The sequence below is a fragment of the Tachypleus tridentatus genome, chromosome 3, assembly GCF_004210375.1.
Source record: "Tachypleus tridentatus isolate NWPU-2018 chromosome 3, ASM421037v1, whole genome shotgun sequence".
In the NCBI taxonomy this organism is placed as follows: Eukaryota; Metazoa; Arthropoda; class Merostomata; order Xiphosura; family Limulidae; genus Tachypleus; species Tachypleus tridentatus.
In genome coordinates this window covers 10361636-10378638 of record NC_134827.1, presented here as the reverse complement: position 1 = coordinate 10378638, position 17003 = coordinate 10361636, and the positions used below count along the sequence as shown (strand labels likewise).

At 32.4% G+C, this 17003-nt stretch overlaps 1 pseudogene across 1 annotated transcript in view; it reads right to left on the bottom strand.

Moving 5' to 3' along the window:
- Positions 1-13680: 13680 nt before the first annotated feature.
- The window catches only part of LOC143246332 (tachykinin-like peptides receptor 99D), a 49468-nt pseudogene continuing 46145 nt past the window's right edge, over positions 13681-17003 (bottom strand). Inside the window, exon 5 of the transcript XR_013025918.1 lies at positions 13681-16299. The product of XR_013025918.1 is annotated as a tachykinin-like peptides receptor 99D (transcript). The remainder of the gene's footprint in view (positions 16300-17003) is intronic.

The following is a 17003-nucleotide window of genomic DNA, read 5'->3' as shown; positions in this document are numbered from 1 at the left end:
ATTTATATTTATACAATCAGTCCTTTCAGATATTGTTCTTTAAACACAAACTTTAAACATCTATTTTAATAGTAGTAATATTTAATTTGTATCGTACCTCAAACTTCCATAAAATAAACGTTCCTGAAGAAAACGGAAAGTTCCTCAAAAAAGTATTTGAAATATGTGTATAAAATATGAACACTAGATGGCGACACATAAATACTTTACTTGCACGAAATACACTCAGATTTTAATTTTTTTCTATTTAATGTCTGTATTTGCTGGCTATTAGTTTAAGCACATGGATATACGCAGGAGAGGGGGAGGCTGTAATATATTTATACACAACTAGTCAAAGGATCTGCATGACTGTTCTTTTACACAAATTGTACCATACCTCCTCTCGTAATTATTATACACTTTACACAGTTTCAGAAAATATATTGTTACAACTTCTCAGTATTTTAAAGCACATGTAAAATAATTTTTTCAGGTGATATTTTTATTAAAAAATGTAAAATAATAATAATTATTGTATTTCTAACATATATGAGAGCTCCCCGCTAGTACAGCGGTAAGTCTATGGATTTACAAAGCTAAAATCAAGGATTCGATTCTCTTCGGCACAGCAGATAGCGCGATTTGGCTTTGCTATAAGAAACACACATATGAGTCGTGTTTTTGTTATTTCAAGGTATATACGACTGTCCAACAACAAGCCTAGTTTTCAAATACAATAAAATTATAAACGAACTAGGTTTGGTAGAAATTAAGCACAAACCTACGCAATGAGCTGTGTATGCTCTGCCCACCAAGCGTATCGAAAGCCGCTTTCCAGCTGTGTGAGTCCGCAGATATATCGCAGTGCCACTGGGAAACTAGACGCATTTTGTGGAAAAAAGTATTTGAGCCTTGATATGTTTAAGCTGAGTAATTTTTTTTCATAGAGGGTATGCTTGAATTAAGTAATGGTTACGCAGTTAAAACTATATGGTTAAGGGTAGAGAGGATGCATGATATTGTAGAGCTCTGCTTAATACAGAAGCAAATACATTTTGTAGAAGACAATTGTCAAATTAATACTAAAAATAAATCGATATGTAAGTATTTTGTTTGTTTGTTTGAAGTTAGGAACAAAGCTACACAATGGGCTATCTGCGCTCTGCTCACCACGGTCAACTCACGGCCAGTTTTTAGTGTTATAAGTCTTCAGACATATAGCTGACCAACTTGGAGTTAGTAGAATAGGCTTTTATGATCAAAATCTATCAGACGGTTTATTTATTTGTTACTTAGTAGGCACCCGTTCGATAGAAATTGGCTCCCATGATCGGGTAGTTAAGGCACTCAACTCGTAAGCCGAGGGCCGCCGGGTTCGAATGCCCGTCACATCAAACATGCTTGCCCTTTTAGCCATGGGGACGTTATAATGTTATGATCAATCCCACTATTCGTTGGTAAAAGAGTAGTCTAAGAGTTGGCGGGGTGGTAATGACTAGTTGCCTTCCCTCTAGTGTTACACTACTAAATTAGGGATGGCTAGCTCAGATAGCGTTGTGTTTGTAGCTTTGCACGAAATTCAAAATAAGTCAATCAATGGACACTAAGTAAAAAATCTTTAAAAAAAATTAAGCGTTTCACACGAAATGTCATGACCTTCTACAGTTTGTTTTACTTTTAAAAACGAAATTAACCAGAATGAAGTAAGAAGTATAGGACTCATTTAGCATTATTAATATAAGATGTGCTCGTGTTAAGAAAACATATGATTAATAACAAACCATTCCCTTGTGCAGGCTATACTCGTTTTAAGTGTTTTATTTAACTAACCTGAAACTAGTTTGAAATTGCATACAATTAACCCATACTTGCTTTCCCCAGTGGGTAAGCGGTAAGTCTTTCAGGCTTGCAATGTTAAAACCCAGGGTTTGATTCTCCGCAGTGGTTGGAGAACAGACAGCTCATTTCTTAGCTTTCACTAAAACAACAGTAAGAGCAACGATAGCTACAAAAGCATTTCGATTTTATAAGACTTTAATGTCATTTAATGTCTTCATGTTGTTCATTTTATACTTATTTTTTGTTCGTACGCTTTAAAGAATGACCAAATGGACATTTTATTGATGAAATGTATAGGGGAAACGAACTGTTCCATTGGGTGAGCAGTAAAATGAGTTAGAAAAGCAGCCTCATCTTAGGGCTTGCAAAATGAGGTTTAAAAGAAACAGATTAACGTAACATTATGAAGAGGTAGGATTAAAGTAATATTTAAATATTGAAAAAAATATTTGAAAGGATTTTCAAAATTGTTTAAAAATAGAGAAAGAAGGAAAAAACGGAAGAAAAATAAAAATTCTGGTTATAGTTTTTTGTCTACCACTTTGTTCTTTTAGAAAAATACCGATAGCATTGTTCAGTTGTTGTTTTGTTACTTTTTTATTAAGCACAAAGGGATATTTGTGCTCTGCCCACCATGGGTATCGAAACCTGGATTTAGCAGTATATGTCCGCAGATAAATCATCGAGCCCGCATTTTTCAGTCTTTTAGTAGTTTCACATTAATAACGTCTACAAATTTAAGTATTTAATACGATAAAATATCCTGTTTTCTTATTACCTATGGTTATTGCTTTTCGGACAAACAAATAAGTTGTTCAATTAATTACATTAGCATAACGTCATATTTTTTTATTTTTATGAACATTTCTTTTTAGTTTTAACTAGGGCGCCTGATTTAATGTTTTTATAAAGTTCAACCTACATGAAAAAAAAAATGGTATAATGACTGATATTGATGAAAATAAGGAATAATATTTTCCAGAACGTTACATTTCTCGAGCTTCTGTGTTATACGTCGCTTTATTTTGTACAATGCCAAGGTTCAAGGTTCATTCTTAAATTTTCTTCCAATTTAGTTTAAGCGTTTTAAAATTACTCTTAAATATTCTAGACTTATGTGTTTGTTTATTTGTTTTAGTCAAGAAAAACTACCAATGGGCTAATTGTGTTCTTTCCATCACCCCTATCAAAACTCAGATTTTAGTGTTATAAGCCCAGTGACTTACTGTTGAGTTACTAGGAGACTCTTTTAGGTTTACTTTTCATTACAAATCTAAAAACCTTCAGTCACAGTTGAAGGTGTATCTTTATATTTTTATAACATTATAAAGTTATTTTGATGCAGTTTTAAGTCTTATTTGATCGATATACATCTTCGCATAAGCACAATTAATTTGGTATACTTACTGCTTTTTTTCATAATTTTACTTTAAGTTTCTTGTTTGAAGGTTTTAAATAATTTCCAGTTTATTTTATAAAATTAGAACAACAATTATATTTCAGGTTGAATTATATAAATAGGTTTCCTAGTTGTTGAGAAATACAAGGAAAGTTAGGTATGCTATCCGATAGTTTTTCTGGGAAAATACTTGAAGGCTAATTTAGAACATCCCATTTACACATTTTTTCTTAATAATTTGAAAAGCTTAACCAGCAATGATAGGTTTAAAACTGCAACTAAAAGTCAACGATATCATATACAGCTTCTCATAATTTAAAATTTTCATGTCCGAACAAATATCAAGCGTCTGCCATGGTTACCTACAAAACAAAATAAAAAACAAGTAATTTCTGACCTAAAGGTTAACTAGGTTTTTGATGTGGCGACATGTTGAAAAGAAATGACTTCGATCTGCGTTATATTTTAAACTCAACTTTAACCACATCTAAAATGTTACATTTGTTCCTTAATTTCTACAGTAAATATAATTTTTTCCTTATTCTTATTCAAGTACTGTAAAAAATCCATTAAAGCATGTTTTTTATGTCTCCATACCATGAAAGAATGAACAATAAACTTTTTACACTAATGGGTTCTTAGATTGCTTAATGTAATTTAGTTATTTCAAAGAAAAAACTCAAAGCCATTCTACAAGCCGCTATACCGCAGCTAAACCACTAATTAGTTCAAAACTTATAATTAATTTTTAAGAACAGAATGGTTAATACTAATTTCGACCAAGTAAATTAAGTTTTTACTGTTAGGTACTACGATTATCCTATAATTTACTTAACAAAGGACGCATTTCTAAATATTGGACCAACATCTAAAGATATAGACAGTTCATTAGCTTCTATTTCTGTACCTTTAAAACTTTCTATAAAAAAAAAACAAGAGTATAAGACGTGAGTTTGAATTCTCAAATACCTAAATTAGATAATTTCTTCATTAATTGTTTTGAATTTGGTGCAAAGCTACACGAGAGCTATCTGCACTATCCGTATTTAGCAATGTAAGACTAGAGGGAAGGCAGCTAGACGTCACCACCCATCGCCAACTCTTGGGCTACTTTTTTACCAATGAATAGTGGGATTGACCGTAACTTTATAACAACCCCACGGCTAAAAGGGGCGAGCATGTTTGATGTGACGAGGATTCGAATCTGCGACCCTCAGATTACGAGTCAAGTGACTTAACCACCTGGTCATGTCCGGTCTTTCTTGATTAAAGAAGATGCTGAAAAATGCGTGGGTAATTCTAGGCTAATTGCAGTAGGTCTATACTGAACAAAAAACTCAATGGATTTTTGATAATGCACATGATTTAGAAACATGATAATTATAAGGAATATATCATTTTTTCACTGCCAATGTTAACAATTTTGCATTTTTAACAGCAGTTTTTACTCTTTTTTTAATTAACGTGAGGAACTTCTTTTTAAATTTTTACAAGTTTTATTTTTTTAGTAACTCAGAAATATCTTATTAATAATTTTTAATGTTAACAATTACAATCCGACTATCTTCAATACCCTTGTAAATTATAATGTTTTAATTATCCTTTAGTTCATTTAAAATATTCTGGACCCTTTTCTCACAAGAAAGTATTTTTATGTTAAAATATTAATACGTTCATTTCTTATGCTACTTGTATTACTCACATTATATATTCCCTAATCCATTATTTGTTTCAACACTTGAGTCTTCAGTTTTTGGTCTTTTCATTTCTAAGACAAAGTTAAATCCAAATGATACGAACTACTTTTTGTTCTAAAGTTAAATCGAAACGCGGTTATATCTTTGAAGGTGATCTAAATTCGAAGGTTATAAATTATTTATCTACCTTAACATTTTATTTTCGTTTTTTACTACATTATCTTTAACCTTCAAAGGCTGCTTTTGTCTTCTTTTCTATATGAAATTCTATTTCAATACTCTAAATCAAATAAACTCTATTCTTGTGCGGTTGCAACCTTAACAAGTTCGTGAAATTTTCACTTCTTTCATTCCTAATTTTAGTTGGTAAAATAGTAATTAATGCAAGAGTTGATGGATGGTGAGATTGCCTTCCCTCTAGTTATGTAAGAGTTGATGGATGGTGATGTTGCCTTCCCTCTAGTTTTACACTGTGTGTGTGTGTTTTCTTATAGCAAAGCCACATCGGACTATCTGCTAGGCCCACCGAGGAGAATCGAACCCCTTATTTTAGCGTTGTAAATTCGAAGACATACCGCTGTACTAGCGGAGGGCAGTTTTACACTGCTAAATTAGGGACGGTTGGAGCAGATAGCATTCGCGTAGCTTTGCGCGAAATTCAAAAAAACAATACAAAACAATAATATCATCTCTGATTACCGTTATAAGAACTCTCAGTTCCGGTACCACTTTTCTGCTTATAATACAATTCACTGTAACAAAGGTCGGTGACGGCCTATGTCGATTATATCCAGTTAGAACATCAAGCTATATTATACGGCTGTGTAAGTTTCATCGAAGAAACGTAAAAATCTTCACCTCACGACCCGTCGACATTTCATTATAACTCGTTCCATGATGAGACAGCGTTAAGTTTACAAGACTTATAACGCTAAAACGTAGGTTTTGTTTTTCCGTGGTTGATATAGTAGATAGTTCAATGTGGCTTTTCTCTAAACAACAAAGAACACTTATATTTACAATTTTTATTCTTCTAAAAGTTAATTGTTTCAGTTTTGTTCTCCAGTGGCTTAGCGGTATGTTTGCGGACTTACAACTCTAAAAATCGAATTTCGATACTCGTAGTGGGCAAAACACAGATAGCTCATTGTGTAGTTTTGTACTTAACTTCAAACAGCAAAAGTTTCGGTTTTAGAAATAAACAGCATGAACTGAATTAAACTAAATTATATACATTATCAATTCAACATAATATGTACAAAACTACAATTTTAAAATGGTGTACGAGATATGCATTAATATTTAAACATTTCACTCAAAAGTTGTTATAGAATGAATGTTCTTTATAACAAGTACGTAGAAACTCTATGCTATTTAAATATAAAGGATTCCAAACACTGATTGAAGGGCCTATCTTCAGGTCACATTTTCTTTTATTACCGCATGTTCTGTTGTACACCAACTTGTGCATAACCTCTTCAAAAAGACAAAAAGAGAGATTTTGCATAATTAAAGCAAATATTTCTTCGAGGTATATAAGTCATGGTTTTCCTTTCAATTATTTCTTGTATACTCTAGCCAGCACTATGTCAATTAAAAGGGAGAGCACGCACTTATGATTCACATCTGAACACCGAAGGTATTAACTCAAAATAACGTCAAGCTAAGATTCGCAACGCCTTTGTTTTAATCAGTGGTTGGATTATTCTGATCTGTAACAAGGTACTTCTTTAACATGTTTCTTTATGTGATTACATTCTGCACGTGTCTATATTTCCAATGCTTTTAATTAACGACCGATGTAGTAGCGTTGAATATCTTGTCTCAGAAGATAGACTTTAGATATTAAAACAATAATAATAAAAAGCAAATAAAACGCTTTATATATATGTATCGTTGACTTTCGTATTGTATTGCGTATGTGGTACTGAAAAAATACGGAGTGTTGTGGGAATCCGTACTATATCAGCCATTTGTGGCGTCCATCCAGTAAAAATAACAATATAGGTATATAAAAGTAAACAACATGTTCAGTTTTTTATTGGAAAAACAAATATTAGTTTTATACACACGCACACACATTTATATATATATACCTGCATGAATAAGTTGTTATAAGTTTGTTTGATATCAGTTTCATAACATAATAATTGTTTATATATATATATGTAATTGCTCTATACGCTACAGACTAAAAATTATGCAAAATTTAAATATAAGCAATGACAAGAAACTCGAAATTCTTTAAGAAGTGGTGTAAAAATTACATAAAAATAAACCTAAAAAACACCATTATTAATGGTATTTAATTAATGGTATTTAATTAATGGTTGTTGTTTAGCGTAAGGCTACACAACTGATTTTCTCTTCTTTATCCATTGAGAGGACCCATTATTATAAAAAGAAACCTGAAAATCTCTAATAATTATATTTTCTAGAGTTATCAGACAGGGTTAATTTTCTTTCTTTTATAACAATAGGACGAAAAATTGTAATAAGGTTGAATGATATTTATGCCTGAAAAACAACAAGAAGAAAATATTTATATGGGAGGAATACAGAACATCAGATCTCTTTCAGGATTTCCTGAGACAAATTTCACGGGAATTTTCGTTAAAATTCCATTCCTAGATCCTAAGTAATTTAGCTAGAATTATCGGGAATTTAAAATTGTTTTCGAAAATTGCTAAAATCTTGCTAATATTTGAAATATTTTACGAGGGTTTAATAATTTTAAAAACAGAAATTACTAACATAACATAATAAATAATAGAACTGTTTATGAAAGAAAACTCTATGATTATTTTTTTACACAACTGAAAGTCTTTGAATTGGAAATCTGAAATTTTGGCGCCGATTGAAAAACACGAAGCGAGTTTATTTTGTTTTCGAAATGACGAAGCCCAATGCAAGTCGCGACCCTCATTTTTCTTATGTGATTTTAGAGTAAGAAAAGTAGGAATTATCAAAGGTTATTCCGGATCTGAAGAGGAATATCCTGACAGAGAAGTAGAAATTAACAATTTATTGGACATTCAGACGATAAAAGTGAGCAAGGAGATTTTTTGCTAGATCTAATATTTGGGGCCCGGTATGGCCAGGTGGTAAAAGCGCTCGACTGAGGGTCGCGGGTTCAAATCCCTATTGCACCAAATATACTCCTCATTTCAGCCGTGTAGGCGTTATAATGTTATGTCAATCCCACTATTCGTTGGTAAAAGAGTAGCGCAAGACTTGGTGGTAGGTGGTGATAACTAACTGCCTTCCCTTTAATCTTACACTGCTAAATAAGGGACGGCTAGCGCAGATAGCCCTCATGTAGCTTTGCATAAAATTGAAAACAAACCAAACAAATCTAATGTTTAGATATTGTAATGCATGGTAGTTGCAGATAAGAAAACAGTTTAGACAGTCTCCCGCTCGTACAGCGGTAAGTTTACGGATTTACAACGCAAAACCAAGGGTTCGATTCCCCTCGGTAGACATAGCAGATAGTTCAGTGTTGCTTTGCTATAGGAAAGCCACAGTTTAGATGATTTGCTAGAGATAATTTTGACAATTATGGTATTATAAAAGGGAAAACTAGATTTCAAAATGAGTAGGAAGTTGACACAGAGGTTTACAAACTATGTCTATATAAACAGAAAGGGGGCGTTGCTCACAGCTGATGATAATTCGTTAAATTTTGTTTTTAAAATTTTAGGATTTAAACTTTTATGATTGATTTATTTTAGAACTAATGCCCCGCTCCAGATTGCAATAAATCTTCAAACAAGGAAAGTAGAATGTATGAGCTAACTGAAAAGCTTGCTTTTGGTTTGTTTTGAATTTCATGCTATATGAGGACTATCTGCTCTAGCCGTTACCAATTTACCAGTGAAAGGCTAGAGGGAAAGTTACTCGTCACCACTCACCGCCAACTCTTGGGATACTATTTTATCAACAACTAGTGCGATTGACTGTACCATTATAACGACCCAAAGGCTAAAAGAAAAGAGCATGTTTGGTGAAACGGAGATTCAGATTGCGAGTCAAGCGCCCTAACCACGTGACTGCACTAGGCCAACTGATGAGGCTAACAGGTAATTTAATTTAAGTATTTACTTAAAACTGAGTGTTCTCAGTCATAGAAAACTTTAATTAGGCGCTAATAATGTCTTAAAAATAAAGTGATTATTGCCTTATGCTTCCTCAAATGCTACTTTAATTAAAAAATTAAAATTTCTTGTATTTTTGTTTTATAATTTTAATTAATTTTTATTTTGTGCTCTTATAAGTTTAATTATTTTTTAGTTGTGTTTTTGTGCTATAAAATGAATATATATACATTTTTATACCTTATTTAGAGAGGACTTAGAATACATTTTATCTTTGTCACCACTTTAAAAATATTTTTAAAAACATTCTCCAAGAATTCCTCGAATAACCAACAACATTTCACTGCAAAATATTTCTAATCACCACCATCAGCTGGTTTTGGTTTATTTTATTTTATTAGCAGGTTTCTAGATTTTAGCGTTGTAAGTCCATAAACTTACCACTGACCCATCGCTGACATTTTATTGGGTACTAAGACTTCTTTTTTTTGTACACATTGTAGGTGGGGAGTGGTATGGTCTTATAATAATGTGTGTGTTATTCTTATAGCCAAGCCACATCGCACTATCTGCTCAGTCCACCGAGAGGAATCGAACACCTGAATTTAGTGTTGTAAATCTGTAGACGTATCGCTGTACTAGTGGGGGACGTATTATAATAAGGCTTAACAATAATTTATGCAATGAAAACACTCATTGTCTAAACCTATTATTAACACATGGATATATAAAATGAGGAGATTGTGGAAGATTGGTCGAGATTGCGGAAACATCTTAGTGCAAATTACTATTAAGGTGAAAGTATGAAAATAGAACATAATAACTGAAGGCAAGAAATTTTTAAGAATGCATCCACGGGCCAAGCATCCAGAATTTTGCAAAACCTAATTTTACAAGTAATTTCGGATCGTTTGTTTATTGGCTAACACATTTACTAAAATTTGATCAGACGAAAAAAAAAAAAAAAGAGACGATTTCCGCACCCTTTGTGAAAACCGGATCCACGATTGGACACAAAACAGATATCGACATTCAGTGAGTAAGTGTATTGATCTTGTAACGGATTTAATATTATATATTTATCTTAATGTCTGTGTTTGTTTCAATTTAATATATATTTAGAAATGCATGTTCTCTATGTTTGTAGAAAATTATCAAGTATAAACATCAATAATGTATTATGTGTATATTGAATACTAGTGATTACCGTTATTGTTGCCAGCTGAACTATCGAGAACCTCGCCTTAAAGCTTATAAAAGGCAACCGGCGCAACGAAGAAAGACAGTTTTATATTGTTGGTTTGCTGCAGTCGGTATACTATAAATTTCGGAATCTGTGAGAAACGCTCATCAATCGGTAAACTACAGATATTTGACCAGAAACGTTTATAGGTTTCGAACATTACACACAGCTTAATTCAGTAAATTAAGTACGGACGTTAGATATCTTCGTCAGAACAAAAGTCAGCTTGTAAACTGCGTGAGGTCAGCCAAAAATAAAAAGATAGCTAAGTCCTTAACTCACAATTAACTTGTACATCGTGAATCATAGATAAGATATTCAGTTCTAGACCGGACTTAATATTGTTTGTAAGTTTGTAAAACTTTTGCATATAAATCATTATTTGTAATAACCATTATTACAAATTGTATTTTTTTTCTATACTAATTATATTTATGTGAATAAAGTAAATTGTGTGTATCAACCTTGTTGGCAAATATCGTAAATTTGATACATATGGCCATTTAATTAACGGCTCAATCCAAATTCAAATTTTCGGTTATTTGAAATCGTATTACCTATTGTATGTAGCATAATAAATCGGAGACTTGTCCTAGATAAATTATAATACATAGCGCATACAAACCACATCCTTGGTTCTTGGCTCATGGAAGCACTGTTAAAAACGATTCTATGAAACAAGAAATAGTCTTCGTACTGTGGGAACTGAAATTATTTCCATGTATTCGTTTTGAAAATGCAACTTCCCATTCCATTAAATATATAAGTACATAAAAATAATTATATTTATATTTTGGTTTACTTAATTATTACAAAATTGGTACTATAAATACATACTTAAAGCTAAAGCCTAAAGCCGTTTGAATATTTTAAAGTGTTTTCTCAAACAGTAAAATGTAACAATGACATTTGTATATTTTGTATAAGCTTTAAGAGAGGGCATTTTGCTTTTTTATTGTTTTTCTACACAAAATACAACAGCATAAAAACAAATGTTTTATTCTGGTCTATTTTACTTTTATATCTTTTCTCTATAAATGAATTATAAATATTAGATACTCAGATAAAAGAAAACAATAAAAATAAACTCTTTCTTGCCTATTCACGAGCTATTGAAGTTGAAAATGTGTTTATTTATTAACAGAGTTATACACAACATAGGAAACAAACTTCCTGTGTGGGCAGTTTTCAGACATTTTGGTTCTAGATTAAAGGCAGATATTGGCTTTATCAATGATTTTTAATTTTTCTCAAGAGCAAAATAAAGAACATTAAAGAAGTTAGAAGCAAAGACAAGTTTAGTGCTTTGTTTTGTAAAAGGCAAATATTACATAAGTCACAATAAAATTACACAGTGATCTTTAAATAAATATAACATTCATTACACCACAGTATTTCTATAACACACCAGGAAGACCTTCTAAAATAACGCTTCCAGAAATGTTATCCACAATTGATCTAACCGGTAAAACACAGTAAGACAGGACACAAAGGCCAATTATAAACTACTTAACAATCAATATACCTAGCGAAATGAGTTCATACGTAGCAGTTTACGTTATTTGAAGTTGCGTAATGTAAAAACAAGTAATGTGTACACTGTTATGATGTACAATCTTGAATTAAGTTGCGTAATGCAAAAACAAGTAACGTGTACATTGTTATATTGTACAATCTTGAATAAACTTGAATACAGGTTATAATGGAGGATATAAAATGTGCGATAGGTTTTGGAGATGAATAAAGAAGTAGGACCAACATTGTAGTGGGGATACGCTATCTGTCAGTCTTAACCTCCGTTCTCCAGTCTCACATGAATAACAATAAAACAAATAAAATAATCAAACGAATAGAAATATAAATCAAGAGGGCAAGATGGGGGTGCTCAAGCTCATAACGTCTTCACTACCTGCAGACAGTTATGGGAAGGTGAGTGCTGTCCAGAGTAAAGAAGAATAAGAAATATTAATAAGGTACTACAACTTGGGGGTAAGCAAGTTAAATACGCTTACCTCTTGGAGTTGATATTCCAGCTCATATTATGGTGATAAGGCACTAATTAGTAGCTCAGTAGCCAAATTTTCGATTGGTGTATCATTTTGGATTTTTGTTTCGGCTTGTTTTTGTTTATAGATAGTTATCATTAATCAGTGTTTTGGATTTGTTCTTTTTAACGTAGTCCTTCCATTTGATTTTGTTTTATTTTACTTGAGTGCTCAGTATAATATTCTATATATATATATATATATACACATTAGCGTTTATATATTGAACGTAATTTCTAAAACTATTATTGTCCAAGGAGATTCATTGATATTTTATCTTATAAAATTTATCTATTTGGAAACCTCTCGTTAGCTAGAAGTAAGCCTTTTCCCATTGACATTTCTTACAGATTACCAAGTATTAAACCTCAATCGTATTCATCAACATCTGCTTTTGTGTTCATATGATCTAAAATGTTTTAGACGAACGTATCGCGAAGTATAACTAATCAGCGTTTTTTACCAATACCCGAGAGACAACTGGAAGAATCACAACCAAAGATCACCTGAAATATTTGAAGTGCTGTGCATATCTCTTCCGAGATGTTCTGATACATTACGGATAGGAACACACCATAACTTGTCTTTGACTCTTATAAGAAACAATAGCTCTCAGCAGTCAAGTTTATGGCATAGAGAAACGTGTACAACCAAGCAACGTCTGTTTCTGGTAATTATAAGATTAGCTGGTTGTTTTCTGATTCATTTTTAGCATGATGTGGCCCATTCCACAGTCACTGAGTCATATTGAACTTTCTCTATAACTCGCACAGGTATTCAATAATACAAATTACTTTTGTTTCTTGATGTTTCTAGCCTACTTTGTCATTTTTTTTAAGATGTATATTTCAAAGGATGAGTTAAGTCCTCTTCCATTTTCGTCAGCTTTGACCGTATTGTTTCAGTATTGGTCAGCTACTGATCAACCTTTCTGCGATTGTTGTGACCAAAAGAAGCTGTGACGAGATCGCAGTGTTTCTTGGCCAAGTAGTTAAATGATTTTGAGTGGTATTACCTGAAACTTACACCTGAGTCACAACATCAAAAGATATGAGCAAACGAATGGGGAAGAGTTATACGGACTTTTCAGGAAGGTAAGGTGAATGGGGAATAATATACATCGTTCACAGAAAGGAATACTTTATTATAACAGATACTTTCTTTTTAAATATACATATTCATTTGAAAACTTCTATAATATTGTAGACCGTAATAACATCTATTAGAACATGTAATAATTAATCTTGCATTGTTAGAGAAGTAAATTAAAATGTTGTAAACTGTAAATAGCATTATATAACATGCCATTACAAAATTATACATAAATATTATTGGCAGCAAATTTTACTCAGAAAATAACAATAAGAAAACAAACACACGAGCCTTACCATACTTTATTATATAGTAAAAGATACAAATGTTAAAGCATAATTCTCTAACATAATATTTCAATACCGTACAATCGTAATTGCTTATGAACTGGAAAATTAATCTATTTTTGGATAAAATTAATACATGTTAGAGAATACTGTCGCTTAGGTGCATAAAAAACAATATCATTGATACTTCTACTTAGAGTTTACCAATACAAATAGAATAGCGCAAATATACAGCATAACAGATGTGTAGTGACTAAGATACAAGACATCTCAGATACTGCAAAAATGTTATCTTAGCTCGTAATATAATGAGACAGAGCAAAAACTGTTAGAATAGTTTGCGACAACAAACGCTTTTGGAGCAGTTTTGTTTGGATACGAAGCTAGGATAATATCAAGTCAAACCTTGTATATGGGATAGGTGGGTGTCATATAAGAATTCCTGGTATACAACGTTATAGAAAGAAGATGGATACGAGGGACAAAAAAAAAAAGACAACACACAAACATATTTTCGTCTTTCATTAAATAACAATAAGAATAATAATGCACATGGACCGCATTTTGAAACAATGTTTTTATTTATTGTTGTTTTGAATTAAGCACAAAACCATACAGTGTGCTATACCCACTACATGTGTTGAAACATGGTTTGCATGGTCAGGTGGATTAAAGCGTGCGACTCGTAATCTGAGGGTCGCGGATACGCATCCCCCCGCACCAAACATGCTCGTCTTTTCAGCCGTGGGGGCGTTATAATGTGACGGTCAATCCCACTATTCATTGGTAAAGGAGTAGCCCAAGAGTTGGCGGTGGGTGGTGATGACTAGCTGCCTTCCCTCTAGTCTTACACTACTTAATTAGGGACGGCTAGCGCAGATAGCCCCCGAGTAGCTTTGCGCGAAATTCAAAAACAAAAAACAAAACAGAAACATGGTTCCTAGCATTGCAAGTCCGCAGACTTATCGCTGTTCCACTAGGGGGCAATGTTTTCGATAATAAAATAAACATGAAAATAAGAAAAAAAACCTGCTTTAATAAAGTAAAAGTTTTGTTTTTTTAGGATTATCGTAAATGTTAAATTTACGTAGAAAATATTTATAAAATGAAACATTTGGGGAAACCTTTATTTGTGCTTGTATGACATTAATTAACTACAGTTTACTTGTAACACCTTTTTTTTTTTAAATTCATATCAGTCATTGCTGATTTAGTAATAATGTTAAATACCATAAGATGGTATATTTTTTTCGGATTTAAATGATAACTTTAATCCGTATAACAGTACAAACAATTATATGATAATGTTAATATCACGGAAAACTATGTTTTGTTTTCAGATAAAACTATTAACAGAAATAACAGTTTATACAACTTTAGACCATCTGAAAAACTGTTTATACAGATTCAGTTTTATGTATCTTGGTTTATCTTGACTATTCCACAATACTATACTGAAAAGCTTACGTAAATTGAGCTTATTTGTCGTTAAGCACAAAGATACACAACGGTCTATCTATGCTGTGCTCACTGTGGGTATCGAAACCCAATAATTAGTATTGTAATCCTTCAGATTTGTTGTTTAGTCACCATGATCTACGTAAACTGAGAATGAAAAACAGGTCACGTTCTGATATAGGATGTGTAACACTATATTCATTACATTTTGTGTTTCACGAGTAACCTTAATTAAATAATTCCCCATACAGTCTTCAGCTGTTCTAACAATTTTTCAAGCTTTTTTTAAAATAAAATAAACACAATATAAATAACTATACAGCGTCCATTAATAAGGTTCAATTACATTTTTTTTATCCAATAAAACTTTTCTCTCGATTCAAATCCTCCAATTGAAGCAAATACATTCAGAATCCGCCATTTACGCGCATAACCGATTCAGACTTCAGGACATTACGTGATTTTTTTAGGGAATTTGGTATTGACGAGTGTACCCTCCACGCATCTTCAGACCATAGGTTTTAAATAAATATTGCAGAAGACGAGAATGCGATTTGAAAAAGAGAGAGAACTACAGATTCTTGTTCGTACGAATCAATTTTTGAAAACTAAATTTATTCTCTCAGTTATCCACAAAATTGAACGATCCATTGGCAGTTTGACTCAAACGTCTAACAATTTTGTTTTAATAATTTCACTTTTTTCCTTGCAAACCAGACAATTCGAGTGTTTAGAATTGACAAACACCGTTCCAGTACTTTTTTTTTCACTGACAAGACCCTTTAAACAATTTTTAATGAGAACAAAAATACATGGTTACTCAAACTAATTCCATCAAACACTCGAACGTTTTTCATTCAGGCATTAAGTAAGAACGTCAATATGAATTAATCAGATCACACGTTTGACAACTCTTCCCTCTTATCGACTGGTTTTGGGGAAAGAATGGGAGTACTGAAGCTTCCACTACCATTCAGAGTTTCAGTAACAGTGTGAAGAGTTACATTAGCGTTTCCGTTGAATGTCACCTTGGTGTAAGCATAAGGCTCTGAGCAACTATAATGACCAGTCGCATGGTGGCGCTGCTCATACAGCCTCATGGAATTCGTTTGTATATCACAAAACACATCAGAAATACTTTCTTGAATCCTTGACGAAACCTGCAAAAGTTGACAGAACATTCTTATTATAAGCGGTAAAATAGTAGGTGTCTGAATAATGAAGAATTAATGTGATAGCATTTGATACACAATATAGTATTCATCCCATACACACAACGACAAAATGAAGTATTATGCTTAGAGAACACTCTTTTCTAATAAAACAATGCAAGCTAATAAAACTTATGAATACAAATATCTCTGCATATTATTACTTCAAATAGGATTGCTAGAATAAGCGTGGTTTGTTAAGTGTCTGCGAAGGAATGTTTTACAAATAATAAACGAGATCCACTGTTTTGATCATTCGATACCGGCTTAAATTTATTGATCAATATAAGTTTTTAGTATAAGCAGATTTGGCTTTGCGAAACTTTAGATTGTCCTTTACTTATAAGTTCATTGCACCATTTTAGTACGTTTTTTCTATGCTTGAAAGTAGCTTGCATGTTCTTGTATACAAACTGTTAACCACCTAGTGGTGCATCCAATATAATCTTTAGTACACTTACATACAGTATTAAAAGTTTTGAAGTCAAGCATTTGATCTTTATACCTGAAGAAATACAGGCTCGTAGCTACATCTCAGATTAACTTGAGGGTATACACAGTAACACTACTTTCGTAACTGTTTCTTTGTTTTCGAATTTCGCGAAAAGCTAGCCGTCCCTAATTTTACAATGTAAGAATAGAGGGAAGGCAGC